The sequence below is a fragment of the Mastigoproctus giganteus genome, chromosome 9 (genome assembly GCF_048544385.1).
Source record: "Mastigoproctus giganteus isolate SK-2022 chromosome 9, ASM4854438v1, whole genome shotgun sequence".
NCBI lineage: Eukaryota > Metazoa > Arthropoda > Arachnida > Uropygi > Thelyphonidae > Mastigoproctus > Mastigoproctus giganteus.
Window position 1 is genome coordinate 167,654,462 of NC_143583.1, and position 18,246 is coordinate 167,672,707.

At 37.9% G+C, this 18,246-nt stretch overlaps 1 long non-coding RNA gene across 1 annotated transcript in view; it reads left to right on the forward strand.

Annotated features, from left to right (window-relative positions):
- Positions 1-18,246, forward strand: part of LOC150080875 (uncharacterized) — an 84,863-nt gene that overhangs the window by 62,549 nt on the left and 4,068 nt on the right. Inside the window, exon 2 of the long non-coding RNA XR_016547430.1 lies at positions 6,426-6,479. This is a non-coding gene — a long non-coding RNA (uncharacterized LOC150080875). The remainder of the gene's footprint in view (positions 1-6,425; positions 6,480-18,246) is intronic.

Below are 18,246 nucleotides of genomic sequence, written 5' to 3' on the forward strand. Positions count from 1 at the left end.
TTAGTGAGGGGGAACAAAAGGCTACCCTAATCAAGAAAGGCTTTCAGTTCTGCAAATTGCGTTGTCCCAAAACTACTCTTGCGAGGTCTGTTGAGGTCTTTAAAGTTTTGAATGGATTGAGTAAGCTAAATGCTGATGGCATTCTTCCTCTTGCCCAGACAGCACATGAGGGAGCATCAATTTAAATTGAGTAAAGATGGCTGCTGAGTAGATGTGCAGAAATTTGCTTTTAGCCAGTTAGAGGGGTTGAATACATCATGTGGGAAGTTTTTTTTTTTTTTTTTGCTGATGCTGTATAAACTTGCATCATTTGTCACTATTAACTTTATTCAGATGACCCACTTCTACAATACTTTAAATAGAAGTTTGTTCCCATAGTCAATCATTCTTAGACTGAAAGGAAATTTATGCACATCCTGCAATTATCCTTTTTCTCTTTTAAATTTATATCATCTTATGCAGTGGTGTAGCTACCATGTAGGCAAGCAAGGCAATTGCCTCCAGCCCCTTTAGGGGCCTGGTGTCTTTGGCTGTCTTCTGTTTTTTGCAATTTTCATTAATTAAGTAGGGGCCCGAAAAAGGGTAGCTACGCTAGTGTTATGTGCATCAGCCAAGAAATAAGATACCATCAGCATTTAGTTTACCCCTTCCATTTAAAGAATTAAACACTGCAATCAGGTCTTGATCCCACAATATCATTGTTAGAACCTTATGAACTGCTCTAGAAGCAGCATGATTGCACCATACAGACAACCTCTGAACTGTACAATTAGCCTTAGGTCTTTTTTGTTTACCACCAAGTTGGCATGTTATGATGATACCCAGATTGAATACCTTGCATTCATCAATATTAAACTTTTTTCTAGGTGTTAGTACAGTAACATCCTGATTCTTGTCATTAAACAGCCTGCCAACCTTTCTATAATCTGCAGATGTTTGCCAAAAGCTGAGGGATTTCACTAATAATATTAGTCCATTAAGAGCAGTGGTCATTAATAAGCATTCTGTATTTGGCCAGTGAGTCATTTTTTTTTATCCAAAGCAGTAATTTATCCCTAATGCTACACTGCTGAAATTTCCTCAGTCATTGATGAAGAATGGAGTCAAAAGCCTTACTAAAATCTTAGTACTGTGTATGATATCAAATTTTTTTTGCATCTAGTTCTGTTTCCTGGTCTCCCTCCATGGGGCCAAGTGTGGCCAATGGTTAAATAGCCAGAACAACAATGGTACATAACATTACACATATACATAGTCACACACTTTTAAATCTCTGACTTTAACAGCGAACTGTGACACACAACAATTTATAAAATGTGGAAACCCCTGGTGCCATTAGACACAGAAACATTTCACATCTTTAACTACTAATTATTTTCCTTACATAGAACCAAGCTCACATGTGTGATTACTCACTTTGCCCTTTATTCCCCTTTTGTGAATAGGAGAGATATTTTCATGTCTCCAATCTATACCTCCCTTGAATCCAAGGATGCTCTTATAATTAATACTAAAGATTTTCTTCCCTACCTTGCTGCTTCTTTCAATATAATTCTTGTAATATGCAATATTATCTAACCCACTTGGTGACTTATTCAGGGAATAGTTTATACTTACCACATATGCTTTTATTCCCCCTGATGATTTACAGTCATCCTATGCATTTTTCTTCTCCGTCACTAGTCTCATCAGTTCATCTGATATATATCCATTCAAGGTGAATGGATGTATATCAGATGAATTGAACAATGTCTCATTTTTTGATATTAAAAACTCAGTAGCTTCGCAGTTAGAATTTGAAGTTGTTAACATCATCAGCTGGTTCACTGAACAAGACCTTTTAAATAGTTATGACTAATGTTAATGGTCTTAGTATTTAAATAACTTATTTCAATGTTTAAAGAAAAGCAATTTTGCAAAAGTAAAATCCCTTTCCATTACACTTTATGGTAGTTATATCTAACATCAATATTAAATCTCATATCAATACACTGTGATCACTATAACATAGTGGTTCCTTTATCTGAGGATTCTTAATGCATGAAGAGTTACTTCTGATGATTAAGTCAAGAATATTGCTCTCGCTTTTTGTTACCTCTGTAATGTGCTAGTGTAGAGAACAGTTATCCAATCTGGCAAATCCAGAAATGTTCTACTATCGTATGAGTGACCAATCCAGGAGTTGAAGTCAATATATGGAAGGCAAAATTCTCATTGTTATTTTTCATTTACTGGCTGACTCTGTATAGTTATTCATTAAATGATTGGCAAAAGCCAGTAATCTTTATACATAAGTATAGTACACTGAAAGGACAGAATTCATGGGATACCTGGTTCCTGGGCAACACGACGCTGTCACCCCTCTCACTTCTCTAAATTGCTTGAGCCCTACACCCAAAAACTTAATAACAACATCAAATCTCATAACCAGTTCTCCTTTTGGCTGATCCCTATTTGTAGCGTGTTCCCCCCCCCAGGTCCTAACCACTGAAATCTCAGGAAATTAGGTGGCAGGACCTGCCAGAGTAAATAACTATAGTACTGGTGTACTTGGTCTGCCTCCACAGGGCAGAGTGTGGACAATGTTGGGACCCAGCGGCTAAATGACCAGAGGAACAACGGTACATGACACTACACTTATACAAAATCCATATACTTTTAAACCTCTGGGATTGACAGTGTTCTGTTTCACACCCACAATGTATACTATGCGGAGATGGGGGGGAACCCCTGGTGCTGTTTGACACTAAATATGCTCTACACACTGTCACCCCTCTCACTAGTGGACGAATTGACTGCTTGGCAGGTGTATAGGTACACTATATCACTGCATTGTATGTAGATGGTAATTCGATGTCAGTATGGATAAACATCACGAGTTAATAGACTTTGAAAGAGGGATGATAGTGGGTGCCCAATGCCTGGGTTACTCTATCGTGGAGGTGGTACAGAAATTGCGCTATCCCATTTGACAGTATCGGGATTACGCCATTTCCGGTATAACATCTCATCGTGGACAGGGAAAGGTGGTGGAGGAACATGGCCGTTGACATCTGTCTCGCATTGTTTCAGCCAACTGGAGAGAGACAGTGGCATAAATCACCGTCAACTTCAACAAGGGAGGCACTAGAAACATCTCCACCAAGACCATCAGGTGATCATTAGCTGCAGTAGGTTATGGAAGCTGCCGACCCATCAGAGTTCCATTGCTAACACCACGGGCACAGGACTCTATGCCTCAGCTGGGTGAAAGAACATCGACACTAGAACTTGGATGGTTGGAGACGGATCTCCCCATCCGGTGAGTCACGTTTCCAGTTATTTCGGGCGGACAGTAGGGTGCGTATCCAGCAGAAAGCTTTGCACCTGTCATGTCAACAAGGAACTGTTCAGGCAGGTGACTGGTTGGTAATGGTCTAGGGTGTATTCAACTGGCACACGTTGGGACCTCTGGTACGTCTAGACACATCTCTGAATGGTCCAGGCACATGTCCATCCTTGTAGATCATCTGCATCCCTTAATAGTCATTGTGCACCCACAGGGCAATGGACTGTTCTAGCAGGAAAATGCACCTCCCCACAGAGCTGTGGTGACTAGAACATGGTTTGAAGAGCATTCCACAGATTTTGTACCCAAGTGATGCAATGATGGCAAAACAGTTATGAAGTATAACTCCACCAGGAAAGGTCTGTTTGAGCTTTGGATTCTCCACCCAGGAATGCGACAGAATTATGGCAGGTGTTCAGCAAGCATGGTTAGAAATACCTGTGGAACGCTTTCATGAACTAGTGAAGACTATGTATAAGTATAGTGCGAAAGCATCAATAATACATAGCCAAATCTGAATGAACAGAATATTAGCAAAGCGGCATTGTTTTAAGTTATATCTCATATTGTGAATACCTTCACAATGAGTTGCATGATATTGCACTACTTCGAATAAGTAATGCTTCACCTGAGGAGAAGACTAATGTTACTTATTCTCAGATGGATACCACCACCCAGATGGCACCGTTTCAGGGCTATTTTGTATATGTGTGGGATAATAACTTGACTATCCACTTGTCCCTATTAGACTTAGAAAAGCAAAAAAAGGTAGAGGGGAAAGTAATAGTAGGAGTGGAAGAGGAAAAGAAAATGGTGTAGAAGAATGAAAGGGACAGTAACTCCTTCAACTCACACCACTTAAAAACTCAAACTCCTTGGAAAAGCAACGCTTCCCCATTGGAAAAGGCTGTTGTTACCTATTCTTGGAAACTCCGGACATCATCAGACCTGGTGCCGCTTCAGGGCTGTTTGGCCCTTCATTGGTGGGTGGGTAGGTACCTGAGTAATGCAATGATGGCAAAACAGTTGTGAAGTATAACTCCACAATATGAGAGATGCCTGATGGTGTATGATGTATTTAGACTATAAAGCGTTTAGGGCGCAAGCCTCAAGCTAGGGAAAAGTCTAGACTATGTATAAGTATAGTGCGAAAGCATCAATAATACATAGCCAAATCTGAATGAACAGAATATTAGCAAAGTGGCATCGTTTTAAGTTATATCTTATATTGTTATATTGTGAATACCTTCACGAGTTGCCATGATATTGCACTACTTTGGATAGTAACGCTTCACCTGAGGAGAAGATTAACGTTACTTATTCTCAGATGGATACCACCCAGACGGCACCGTTTCAGGGCTATTTGGCCCTTCTTCGGTGGGTGGGTAGGTACCCGAGTGATGCAATGATGGCAAAATAGTTATGAAGTATAACTCCACAATATGAGAGATGCCTGATGGTGTATGATGTATTTAGACTATAAAGTGTTTACGCCTCAAACTATGGAAAAGTGTATACTTCATAACTGTTTTGCCATCACTGCATCACTTGGGTACCTACCCACCCACCAAAGAAGGACCAAATAGCCCTGAAACGGTGCTGTCTGGGTGGTGGTATCCATCTGAGAATAAGTAACGTTAGTCTTCTCCTCAGGTGAAGTGTTACTTATTCGAAGTAGTGCAATATCATGGCAACTCGTGAAGGTATTCACAATATGAGATATAACTTAAAACGATGCCGCTTTGCTAATATTCTGTTCATTCAGATTTGGCTATGTATTATTGATGCTTTCGCACTATACTTATACATAGTCTAGACTTTTCCATAGCTTGACGCTTTATAGAACTAGTGAAGTCAATGCCTCTCTGTGTGACAGCCCTTATCTGGGCCTGCCTGTTACTATGTAGGTATCCCATTATTTCTGTCCACTCAGTGTATTCATTATATTCTTTACAGTCATTTGGCCTGTAACATACTCATATGCTTTAATTTTTGTTTCCCATTGCTTATATTACACCAAAGTGACTGTTTACACCGACAACCTGTGTGAACTGCCTTAGATTTTTAAATAAAGCATAGGAATCCTTCCTACCATTATACTCACCATACTGTATATCCTATTTCTGAGTAGCACAGTGGGGGGGGGGGGGCAGTAAACACACTTCTGAAGATTTCTCACACATTTAACAAGGGAATTATCATCTGATTTCAAAACAACAGTTACTTCCTAAGCCTCCTGATAGGGTACAGTTACCCTAATGGCAAGCTTCACAGCCTTAGGATCTCAGATTCTGACCTTTGTTACTGGGTGGTCACAAGGACTGGGCTCACATTCACAGTGATCTCAGACTTCTGTTTCTACTTTCTGTGTTTGCCTGTATTAGATGTTGATGGTTTTTTTTTTAAATCTGCCACATCTGTGTTCCATATTATGAAAATGATTGGGTTCAGCAGTTATGCACATTTGATTTTCACTTTCCCACAGAGCAAATAATACAAGTATGTGGCACATGTATATACACAAACACAGACCCTTTGCAGCTATACTTCAATTATAAAATAATCAGTGATGCAGATCAAAATTGGGTTCAGCATTCACTCACCATAGGGTTGAGGTCCTAAAAGGATAACTGTACATAAAAAAAATCCGGTAAATGTATAGATGAAATAAATGAAAAGATGCATGGATTGTACTTGTGAAGAGTAATATAATTTTTTAGGTTGAATAGTACATTTAGCATTTTCTTTGTATCATTTTTCTCAACATTGCACAATATTATCTCTTGGCCCAGTGCACCTATACCATACTTGACCCAGTGCACAACATAAAAAATATTTAACATATGATGCAATTACCAAACAGGAATAAAAAAAAAGATTAAAGAAGGTTTTCTATGTGATTATGGACAGTTTTAAAAAATGCAAAGATATCGTAGCAGCTCCTCTGGCCAATGGTAATAATGCTGTGAATATATCAGATGTAATATTGAATTTTCTTCCCTCTTTCTTGAATAGCTGTATTTTGTCAGTTTGAGATTATTGGTTTTACATGTGCTTTTAATGTTCATTTAGGAAGTTTTTCTTGTTTTTCTTTCAGTTGTCTTTTGGGGCTGGAGTTTATACTGGTTTATATATATCGCAAAACTATGAAGTAAGTGGAATTTAATTTATTCATAGCATCCATTGGAAACAATGGTCATACATTGGAGTCACATTCCAAACTCTGGCAGCACAATTTCTTTTTTTTTTTGTTAGTAATAGCATTTGCATTTCCAAATTTTTATCAAATTATATCGTATGCTATTGTTTCAATAATTCAGGCACACTATGCATAACATGCAAGTACACTTCATTTAATGGCAATTTAAAAAAAACTTGTAATAATTTTAGTGGTTTTTCCTGCAAGGGAAAAATGCCTTTAGTACTTTGAAAATGTTTAATACTTCACTGATCATTTAGTATACATTTAATCAGCAATTTTTTTGATTGTGTCAGTAACTTATATGCTACATCTTCCAAAGGCAGATTTCAATGAACTCGTAACGGAAATAATATTGAATCCTTGAGCAAGATCAATGGAGATTTCTTTCCATGTCATTAAAAATAGATTCTGTAGTGTGCAGCAAGCAGCAGTACACTATAACACCCTGATTTGTAGGGGAACTGCCCTTGGTAGTTTTCTATGAATCAGAGCATGGGGAGAGAATTTCCCTTTGTAGTTTTCCCCCATGCCAATGCAATCCCACTGCTTTGTGCTCTTTGCTTTGCTGATCTAATGTGGTGTTTTAATTTAAAGTACTACACTAAACTAAGAGATACAAGTATAATAATGTACGATATTCCCTGGTTACATAATGGTAGTACATACAATGCTATAAATTTCAGTTGTGTACCGTGTTATAGTTACAAACATTATAATATTGTGTTTGTATTATCATAAATTTATAGTTTTATACACTTAATATGAATAAGACTGTTTCTAGTAGGAAACAAAAACAAATAATTTAAGTAATAAAAGTCTGGTTAACACCTTTTAAAAATGGCCCCACTGACTAGCTAGTGCATGCAAGTTTCTGTCATGTGATGGAACTTTTCAGTAAATAAACTAAACTGATGTTCTAAGATAAACTGACTGCCTTCTAGGATGCATTTGTTTTGATCTTGTTCAACTAAATATCTGGTTAGTTTAGAGCTGTCTTTCCTTTTGATTTTTTAAATAGAGATAAAATGGTCTGTTACTTTGTCCAAAATATGTCCTATAGTGGCAATGTAAGCCATAACAGAAACTGATTGTATCAGTGAGAGTCTTTGGATAACTTTTTTTTTTAGCTAAATGCAATGTGGGGTTATGAATTATTATATGAACAAAAAAAATTGTTATAATTATCACCCTGTAACATTTAGCAATATAGGCAATGCCAGTCCTCTGTGAGAGCATTTTTCTACTTGATATTTGTTTGGAGAGGTCTGGGTTTGAATCCTATTGGAGATTAGTTCTCCAATAGATCCTCCATTCAAAGGATGAAAATTGTGTACAGCTCTTAGATGATAGAGTTCTGTTTCAAGATCAGATCTTCACATGCCCTGAAAACTCTGGCATTTAAAGATCTTAAGCTGTTATGCTGTCTGGTACCTGTAATTTTTTTTTTTTTTGGAGAGATTTTGTTTATGTTATGAGGACCTAAGAGCATATCTTGAGTGAGCAACTCTTTTGAATGATTCTAAGAGCAAAGCTATCTGGCTTGGTTGTTAAGCTGTATTTGTAGACTTATTGTGATAATTACTTTTTTTTTTTTTTTTTTTTGCTTATTTTATATGTAAATTACAGTATGTGCCCTGATCATTGATCTAAATATTTAAAGTTTTCATCCATGGAGGGAAGGAACTTTCTAAAGTAGTTAGGGAAGGTTGTTACATGGTTGTTTTCCTTGAAGATTAATTATTTAAGGTGACGCATCTTATCGATATCCATCATCAGACCATGCTGCTGACAGACTCCTGCTTGCTGATGGTGGGTATCAGTAAAATGCTTGAAATGTCACCTTAAATGTATGGGTTGGGCTATAAACTTAAAACTATTTTATTAATTTCATTCACATGGTATAAGAGTGATTATTAAATATAATAATTAATTTCTTAGTAGGGTTTCAGTTTTTTTTCCTGCTTAACTAATGCTACAAACTTTAGTAAAGGGATAGTTTGAAGAGCCCTAATCATAGATTACCATATTTTTCGTGGGACCATAAAGTGTAAGAATTTTGAGTGCCCCACACTTAACCAATGTTGTAAATTAATTAGTAGGGGGATAGTTTTAAGACCCCTAATTGCATGAGCTAGCTTATTTTTGTTTTTAGCAAAATATTTAAATAGTTATAACTTAATATGTATACATGCAACCATAAATACTGAAAATTGTGGTGGAGAACTTCATGAGTAAGAATTCCATTATTGTCAAACATCGTAATAAACAGACTAAAAGTATCTAGATAAATCTTAAAAATATACTTATGGCTAGAAATTGCACTTTATGATCAGTGGCAGCTAGTAATAAAGTGTCGTTGAGCCATGGCACTGACACACTAATGGTGAAAAAATAAAAGTAAATATCTTCTTGTAGTTATTACTAATTTATATATTATTATTGTCTTATTCTTATAACAACTGATGCTGCAAATGATTAAATGTTACATAACATAGTCATATTTGTAAGTCAACAGCTAAAAGTAATGTATCACTTTGACTAGTTCTCATGGTATAGACAGAAAACTCACAAATGCACATAACTCTTTGAAACTCTTCTCTAACTCCATTCAAAGGATGAATGCATGTGCAAGAACAAGACTGGCACCAGTTTCTATCCTTGTGTGCTTTTGTTTATTCACATTGAATAGGATAACCTTGTGACATGCATACATTGCTTCACCATCTCTGTCATAGAATAATTATCATCTTTTAACTATTTTTAAAAAATTTTCAGTTATTTATTTTTCAATTTTGGGAATAAAATCTTATCTTGTATGTCTTTCCCCATCGGAATTCTCTAACGATAACAGTATTTTCTGTTCTTGTTTACATTTATTCAACTTTCAAGAATCTACCGTTTGTTTGTTTGGCATCTCATAGAGCATAAAGTGTTTTTGTTTTCGTAATTATCGAGAGTGAAAAGCTATCACTTATATAGCTACTATAGTTTCCCTCCATATCAGCGACATATTATATATAATTTGGCTCTTTCTACATCTGGCATGTGTGTGCATTTTTCTAACTTGCCCTTTTTTCCAAGGGATAATTTTCCAGCAAACAGCTGGAAAACCATCCCTATGCAGAGAAGAGCTAGAACAACTTCCTATCTGCAGTTCCTGTGCAGACTAGAGACTGCCAGTGTCTGATTAGGCTTTATCTGATAGAGCATGTTTGTCACTTGCTCCTGCCAAGATTGTTGCCATTGGGAGAGTAATTTAGCATGTATTAGCTGCCTATAGTCTCTATAGGGGACTAACAGGCAATAAGTGTTGTGGGTTTCTGGTGCTTTGCCCACAGCATCTGCCACTTCGTTTCCCATGATTCCAGTGTGACTTGGAATCCAGCAGAAATGAATATTGAATGTACACTCAGACAGAGAATGTAGCATCTGCTGAATCCAGGTCACGAATGGATGAGGATACCTCATCCCTGATAAAGCCTGCAGTGTACTTAGAGAGTCAGTGTACACCATATGCCTTTGATACTTGTGGGTTTTAATGTGGTCCGAGGCCAACTCTACAGCATACAACTCAGCTGTATATATGCTGCATTCTTGGGGAATCTTCCCAGATACAGTATGACCTGGAAAAATAGCAGCAGATCCGACAGACAACTCGGACTTTGAGCCATCAGTGAAGACAGGCAAGAAGTCTGAATGTTTGGTTTGATGGGCAGCATAGAGTTGTTGGTAAACAGAAGATGGAGTTATGGCCTTCTCCAATTTTTAATGGAGAAATTGCACGATGGTAATTGAGCATGCCAGGGTGTGAAGTGGTTGCCTTGGCGACTGGGCAACATTGTCCTGCTCTCTGACCTCACTGGGATGTGGATGCCGTGTAACGATTGTTACATAGATTTTCCCATCGTGGCTTGAAAATGGATGTCCACGTAGGGTTGTCTGGCAGGGATTTTAATTTAAAGGTATATTTTAAAGACAATTGCTTTTGTCAGAATGACAGTGGTGGTTCAGTTGCTTCAACATATATTAACTCTGGACAGGGAATGCTCTGAATGCTCCAGTAACAATATGGATGGCTTGGTGGTGAACTGGATCTAGTCCCCGTAAGTATGCTGTTCCTAGCCGATCCATACACTCGGGACCCATAGTCTAATTTAGATTGGACAAGCGCACGATAAAGGGGGAGTAAAGTGGGGAGCGGTCTGCTTCCCATTTATTTAAGGGAGGAGATAGCACATAGGAGGTTCAACCCTCTCGAGCACTTTGTCTGCAGTTGATGGATATATGGTAAAAATGTCAACTTATCGAAAATGAGCCCCAAGAATTTTGTCTCTTGTGCTACTGGTATGATGTTTTGTCTTGAGTTTAAGTTCCGGTTCAGGGTGAAGGTTCCGTTTGTGACAAAAGGTGTATGCAGACAGTCTTTTGTGGCAAGAATCTAAAACCATTAGCCACTGCCCAAGAGTTAATGTGGTCAGTGGCATGCTGCAGTTTTCTTTCCATGACCCTCATATTCCATGACTGCAAAAAAGATGCTAAAATCGTCTACAAAGAGGGCACTGTTTACGGTTGGAGGAAGTTGTTCAGTAATAGAGTTAACTTCGGTAGCAAAAAGTAACACTTAGAACTGATCCTTGTGGAACTCTCTTCTTGGCAAAATGGCCGAGTGAGGGTAGATCCCTCACGAAATTGGAAAGACAGGTCTGTAGGGAAGTTTTTTTTTTTTTTTTTTTTCATAAAGAGGGCAGTGTGTTCCCTTAGACTGAAGTTATGTACGTTTTTCAAGATTCTGTATCTCCAAGTCATGTCACATGCTTTTTCCACATCAAAGAAAACTAACACCACCTGGTGGTCACGTTTTAGGAAAGCATCATGCATAGATGTTTCCAGGCTGATTAAATGGTCGAGTGTTGACCTGTTCCTTCGGAAGCCACATTGGATCCTTGAAAGGTGGTTGTTAGCTTCTAAATACCATAAAAGGCAAGCATTGACCATTCTTTCCAGGATCTTGCACAAGCAGCTTGTCAGAGCAATAGGACGGCAAATTTTTTGTATTTTTGGATCCTTTCCTGGTTTCAGAAAGGCAAGGATGGTTGCCACAAGTCCAGAAATGTCTCTTCAGTATAGATTCTATTTTAGAGAAAGATCAATGGCAGTAAATGTACGGGTAGCCATGTGGAAAACGGTGTTAGCTCCCACATTTAGAAGGGTCAGATCATTGTTTTCAAGTAATTTCTCCGTCGACCTCTTCTGTTGATGTCAGAACTACCCCACAGAGTATTATATCCATTGAAATCTAATAATAGAAAAGGGGAGTTGCAGTTGCTTAATGAGATCATCAAGGTCTGCCTGGAGGATGTCGTTCCCAGGCGGAAAATAGATGGAGTAAACAGTTAAGAGGAACCCTACTATAAGACGAGCTGCCACAGCCTCCAGGTTAGTGGTAAGTGGCATAGTTTCAAAGGGGCTGTGGTTGCCCACAAGGATGGCAACTCCTCTGTGGGAAGCTCTGTCTTTGTTAATAATAACTGAACAGTTATGTAAGGGTCCTGATTTATCTTTAAATATGTCTCCTGTAAGCAAAAGCAAGTTGGCTCATGCTTACTCAGGAAAGCCTTGATGTCATTATGATTTCTACGGAATCCTCAGCAATTCCATTGTAGAAATTTAAATGTACCCATTAATTTTTATTGGATCCATCTGGTGGCTTCCGAAGAGCTGAGGGCTTCGTTTTCTCTGTCCTGGATTTATCATCTTTGGAGAGACTGGATGTTTGCCTGTATCCATATCTTCTTCTTTTGCAAAGAGCTCCAGGACAAACTTGTCCTGTACCAAGTCTTCTACATCCATTGTTTCTTGGATTGTTGGCTGTTCCAATTTCTTTGGAGTTTCTTTAGCACTGTGTTTTGGAAGTGGTGGAGCACTAGGAGGTACAAATATGGGTGTGGTGGCTGACTGTGATTTTTGGGAACTTAATAAATAGTGCACAATGGGAGTAAATGACTCCCTTGGTGGAACAGTCACATCAGTCTGAGAACCAATGGTACTTTTCCCAGAAGCTTTCTAGACATACAAGGGCTTGGCCCTATTTATTGGTTGGATGCATTTTCTGGCCTCCTGATAATGTTCAGCTCTATTTTTAGTTTTTGGATCTTTTTCATCCTTCCACCTCAGGCATGCTCAAGAGTATGCAAGGTGTTCTCCTTTACAGTTAGTACAACTTGGCTTAGAAGCTAAACATTTCTTGCTCTCATGGTCTTTAGCACCACAGCAAGCACAGGCAGGAGAGCCACGACAAGCTGTTTGAGAGTGGCCATACTTTTGGCATTTAAAACGCCTCAGTGGGTTTGGAATATAAATCCTCGCCAGGTAGTTTAAATTATGTTGTAATGCATTATTTTCCTGCTTAAGAAGTTTCCCACATAAAGGATACATGGTGTATTATTATAATGATGTTTTCCCACATAGAAATTCTTTATTTTTATATTTAAAAAATATAAAACAATATAAACATTTTGGTAATTGAACAGATTAGTGCATGGCATCATTTTAGTTTCATAGTAAATCACTGAAGTAGGTGAAATAGCACCGTTTTTACATCTCATAGTATGAATGGCTTCATAATGGTTATTGTACTATCTCAAATAAGCAACACTTCGCCACTGGAGAAATGTTACTTATTCTCGGAAGATACTACCCAAGGGGTGGTTCCCACATTAGTCTTAATACACACAGCTACAGGGATGGTTGTGTGCACCTATCTTGTTTCACAGAACAATTAACTGTTATTAATAATAATAGCTCTGTGAAAACCCATTAAAAAAGGGTACTATTGCATAAAAGTTTGACTATGTTTAGAATGATAGAAAAAAAAAATCTAGCTTAATAATTATTAATTAAAAGGTAATGCAGGATTGTTATTTTGGAGAAGTCTTATCAAGTCCCATGCAACTACCACCAAGTTAACCAAGGGCATAGCTCCCCACCCTGTTCTTATCCCTATAATACCCTCATTAGGTGGTAGATGACTTTCATCAAAAGGTGAAATACCACCACTTTGCTTATTGGAGGCTTGAAGTGGTGAAACCCATGTTTAGTCTCTAGAGCAAAGTTTCCAGCATCCCCCCCCCCCCCCATACTTCTCCTTCAACCCATGCATGGTACTAAGTACTATAGGTTTTGATACCTTTCATGTTTGGGGTTTTCATAAAAAAAACAAACTTAACCATTATTTAAAATTTACCATGGTCCTAGCATTACTGTACAAGCAAGTATGTGTGCCTGCTTTTTTATATTTATGCCATATATTTACTTGTCTCATGAGGTCCACAGGAGCCCTTGCTTTCTAGTCTACTAAAAGTCCCATTAGAAGCACTGCAAGGGTCAATTTCACCCCTGCTTGCAGCTGCCACTACATTGTTATTATTTACCCCAAAACTAGCAGTTTTGAAATATTCTTGCATCCCCATTCCTGTAAAAACTTTAGTACTAGCCATGGTGAGAAAAATTCTACCTCATGTCTGCAAAATTCCAGACACTTTCAAATTTAATTTTAATTCATAGCATTATCTCAACATTGCTTTATACCTCTTAAATAAAGCCTCAGATTATTTGTAATATCATTAGTACGAAAGTATAAAAAGTCTCCTCTACCTCTTGTGCCTTTACTTAAATGATAACTGTTCTATAACACCCAGGGGCTCACATCTGATGAGTATGGGCTTGGCACACCCAGGGTCCCGAGCTGGATATCATCATTCTTCTCTTTCTTGGCGATTCCCCTCTCTCTTTCTCTCTCTTGGGGGTAATTCAGAAATTTTTTTTTTTTTTTTGCCTGGTGTAGCATAAGCCTTATGGCTTCCTTGCACCATATGGCTTAATAATTAACTTCTGTCTGTGGCAGACACACCCTGGTCTTCTACCACCTATACCTTTTGTACTTTATATTTCTCAGTTTCTGTGATAATTGTTACCAACAATTGTACTTCCTGTGGGACCAGTATTTTCTGCCCTTGGAAATTCTATTGTTTTGTCTGATGCAAGTGTTGGGTTAAGCATAAGAGTGCTTGATGGCCTTTCATTTTAATTTCTTTAAGGGCATCAACTACTTTTCTTCAATTAATAAAATTAATCAAGATCTCATATTTACATAGCACATCATGTGCAAATAAATTGGCTGTTTTATTGACATTTGTAGATTAATTAACTCTATTTAAACTATCTCTTTTACTGAATTAAAACAGTGATACCTCATGATATCAGCAGACTCAACATGAACATCTGTATTTTTGTCAGCTGTTCATGTTTAGCTGGCAAAACTACAGCTCTATGAAAAGATTGGAAACCTGTCACTAGTGTCTAATAGACCTCATGTGCAAACTGGAGTTGCCTAGGAGAGATGCTTTTGTCAACTTGGTGCCTGCTAAATGTGAAACAAAAATTTTATTTAATGTATATAGAAATTAAATCAGAAAATAGCATGTAACAAAGAATACTGGTGGGCAAAGCAAAGGGAGGATTTGATTTCATTTACAAATTTTAAAAAATAGCATCTACTAGATTGCAACACTAGAGCAGAAGGTTGAATACATTTTGACTCTTTTGAATTATTGGTCTTTTCACTTGTACTTAAATTATTTCTATTCCTCCCCTTTTCATCTCATTTATATTAAAATACTTTTGAATCAGTGAATGTGGCAAATATTAAACAAAGGCCTTCAAATTAAAAAAAAAAAAAATGTGACAGAAGTCTAAACTACCTAAGTTGGGCATTAAGCAAGATTTTAAACACAAACACACACCTCTCAAAAAAGGAAGACAAACAGTTAACTTCCATTAAAAATTTAGTGTGTACTAAAGAGCCTACCAGGATGTGATAAGATAAATGTTAGTTTATTTAGCTGAGCCACAATTCCAGCACAAGTAATTCACTAATATTCTCAAATAAAAATATATACAGATCCTCTAATCTGCACAAAAGCAGCTAACTCAAATTTCTCTGGTCCAGGAGAGAGCTCAGTCCAAACTTTACTAACAGTGGAACCATGTAATATTAGGTTTCAAAATCTGGCAAGTCCTAATGGTGGTGGTGATTTTGGAGGCTATACTGTATGTGGAAGTTACCCTAATAAATTTACCACTGATTGTAGCACCACCTGACTGTTATCCACTGCAGTACCTTGCATTTATTAATGGTAAATCTCAGTGCCCACCTGCCTAATTTTTCTACATCTTGCTGCAAGCAGTATGCTTCGATTCTTATCTTTAATTGCCTTGCAAACTTAGACATTAGCATTAGTAAAGGCACGTGCAAGAAAGCAAGCTTTTATAGGATCAGCCAAAAAAAAAACCACACACACCCTTCTCATTTCACCCATCCACTCATTCCAAATGTTTTTCTAGTTTTGCCTTGAATCTGTTTAAGTTATCAACTTCTACAATGACAAATGGAAGTTTGTGCCAACAATTAACCACCTGTTGACTAAAGGCAACTTCCACACATCTGTCCTACAACTGTAATTCCTCAATTTGAATTTGTCCTCTCAGGCAATTATTCTGAGAAAGAGGAAGAATCCCATCGGCATTGAGCATGCTCAACCCATTCAAGTCTTTATACACCTCAATCAATCACCTCTCAGGAGCCTAGTCTCCAGACACTGGAATTTACAAAATTTAAACCTTTCTTTGTTAGAGCAACCCTTTGTTCCATTCACTAATCTTGTTGCCTTTCTCTGCATTCGCTCCAGCAGCTCTACATCCTTACTAAAATGAGGCCTCCAAACCTATATACAGTACTCAAGGTGTGGCCTGACGATTGCCTTATACAAGGGAATAATCACCTTATCCCTGCAGATCATTGACAAGACACCATGAGCTATTCTTGTAGACTGCCTGCACTGCTCATAAAACTTCATATCTGGTTGCACAATTACCCCCAAGTCCTTTTCATTCTCTACCACTGTCAGTGTAGTACCACACAGGGGCTTACAGTTGATACAGTACTCTGGGGTTATTGCTTCCCACATACAAAACTTGACATTTGTCAATGTTAAACTTCAGTTGCCACCTCTCAGCCCACCTGCTCAACTTTTCTAGATCCTGTTGCAGCAGTGTACTGTACTGTCATTAACAACCCTGCCAACCTTCGTATCATCTGCAAACTTGGACATTAAGTCTGATATACCATCATTCAATATCATTAATAAATACAGAAAATAACAATGGACCCAACACTGAACCCTGCAGGATTCCACTCATAACATTAGTCCATGAAGGGCAGTGTCCATTGATTACAACTCTGTCTTCTCCCACTCAACCATCCCTTTATCCATAGCAGCAATTTGCCTCCAATGCCACACTGCTCCAATTTGTGCAGCAGTATCAAAACCCTTTCTAAGATCCAAATATATGATATCAAAGTTATTTCCTGTATCCAGTTCCTTTGTGACCACATCATAGTATCCAATCAAATTGGTTAGACAAGACTTCCTCTTAACAAAGCCATGCTGTGTCCAAGCTATAACTGAAGTCTTGTCTAGATGATCCTGCAGTGCTTCTTTAACCAGTGTCTCCATTAATTTTCCCAGAACAGAAGTCAAAATAACAGGTCTGTAATTACTTGTCACCCTTTGATCCTCCTTTGTGAATTGGGGTCACATTTGCACATCTCCAGTCCATGGGTGCCTCCCCTGAATCCAAGGAAGCTCTCATAATTACTGCTAAGGGTTTGCTTACTTCCTTTGCTGCCTCCTTTAATATAACTGGATAGATCCCATCCACCCCAGGTGCCTTTCTTATGTTTATCTTCAACAATTTCTCCTGCACTTTGCTCTCAGTTATTACAAAATCATCTAGCTCATTGCTAGAGTTTAATTCATCGCTGGCATTCCCCTCCCAGAATAACTCCTCGTGTGAATGTAAATTACTCAGTTTGTTAGATACCTGAGCAGGATCATCAACAGTTGAACCAACGATATCTAGTGGACCAATCTGATTCATCCCCTTCCTTATAGAGTTTACATAAGTTAACTCTTTGCTGTTTTTCTTTGCATCTGCAATTAATCTGCAGTTGTGCAGATTATGAGATTTCTCATAATCTGCCTTTACCTGCCTAACTTCCTTTGTGACTTGGTTACAGACCAGCTTATATACAGGTGACCCCCCCCCCACTTAACGCTGATCATTCGTTCCGGAAAAACAGAGCGCTAAGTAAATCTGCGCTAAGCGAGTGCCGCTTTCCCATAAGGTAACATATGTATTTGTGAGCTGTGGTCGGTGCCATAGGATATTTCCTAATCAACAATAAACGGTAATGAAAAGATGCACAAATGTCGGTCAAAATATTTAATATTCAAATATTTGCACATATAAATATTCTGCATTACATACGTATAATTATGTGGTAACTACTTGCGTATCAAAAGTAAACTTAAAATTCCAATTAAAATAATGAATTTAATTGATTTAATTTAATGGATGAATTTAATCATGAAAAATGTGTGGATTTTGAGTTGAACTTTGGCCCTCTTCCAAATAAACTAAAAGGGGTATTAATTTTAAATGGCCCGCAGCGTTTACCACCCAACAATAAAGGCAACTGATCCTTCGCCGCTTTGAAATTTGGCATATTTTTTGTTCTTTCAATATGAAACTTCTTTTAGGCATTCGTTTCCACAAAAGTCCCGCTTCATCTATGTTAAAAACTTGTTGAGAAGTA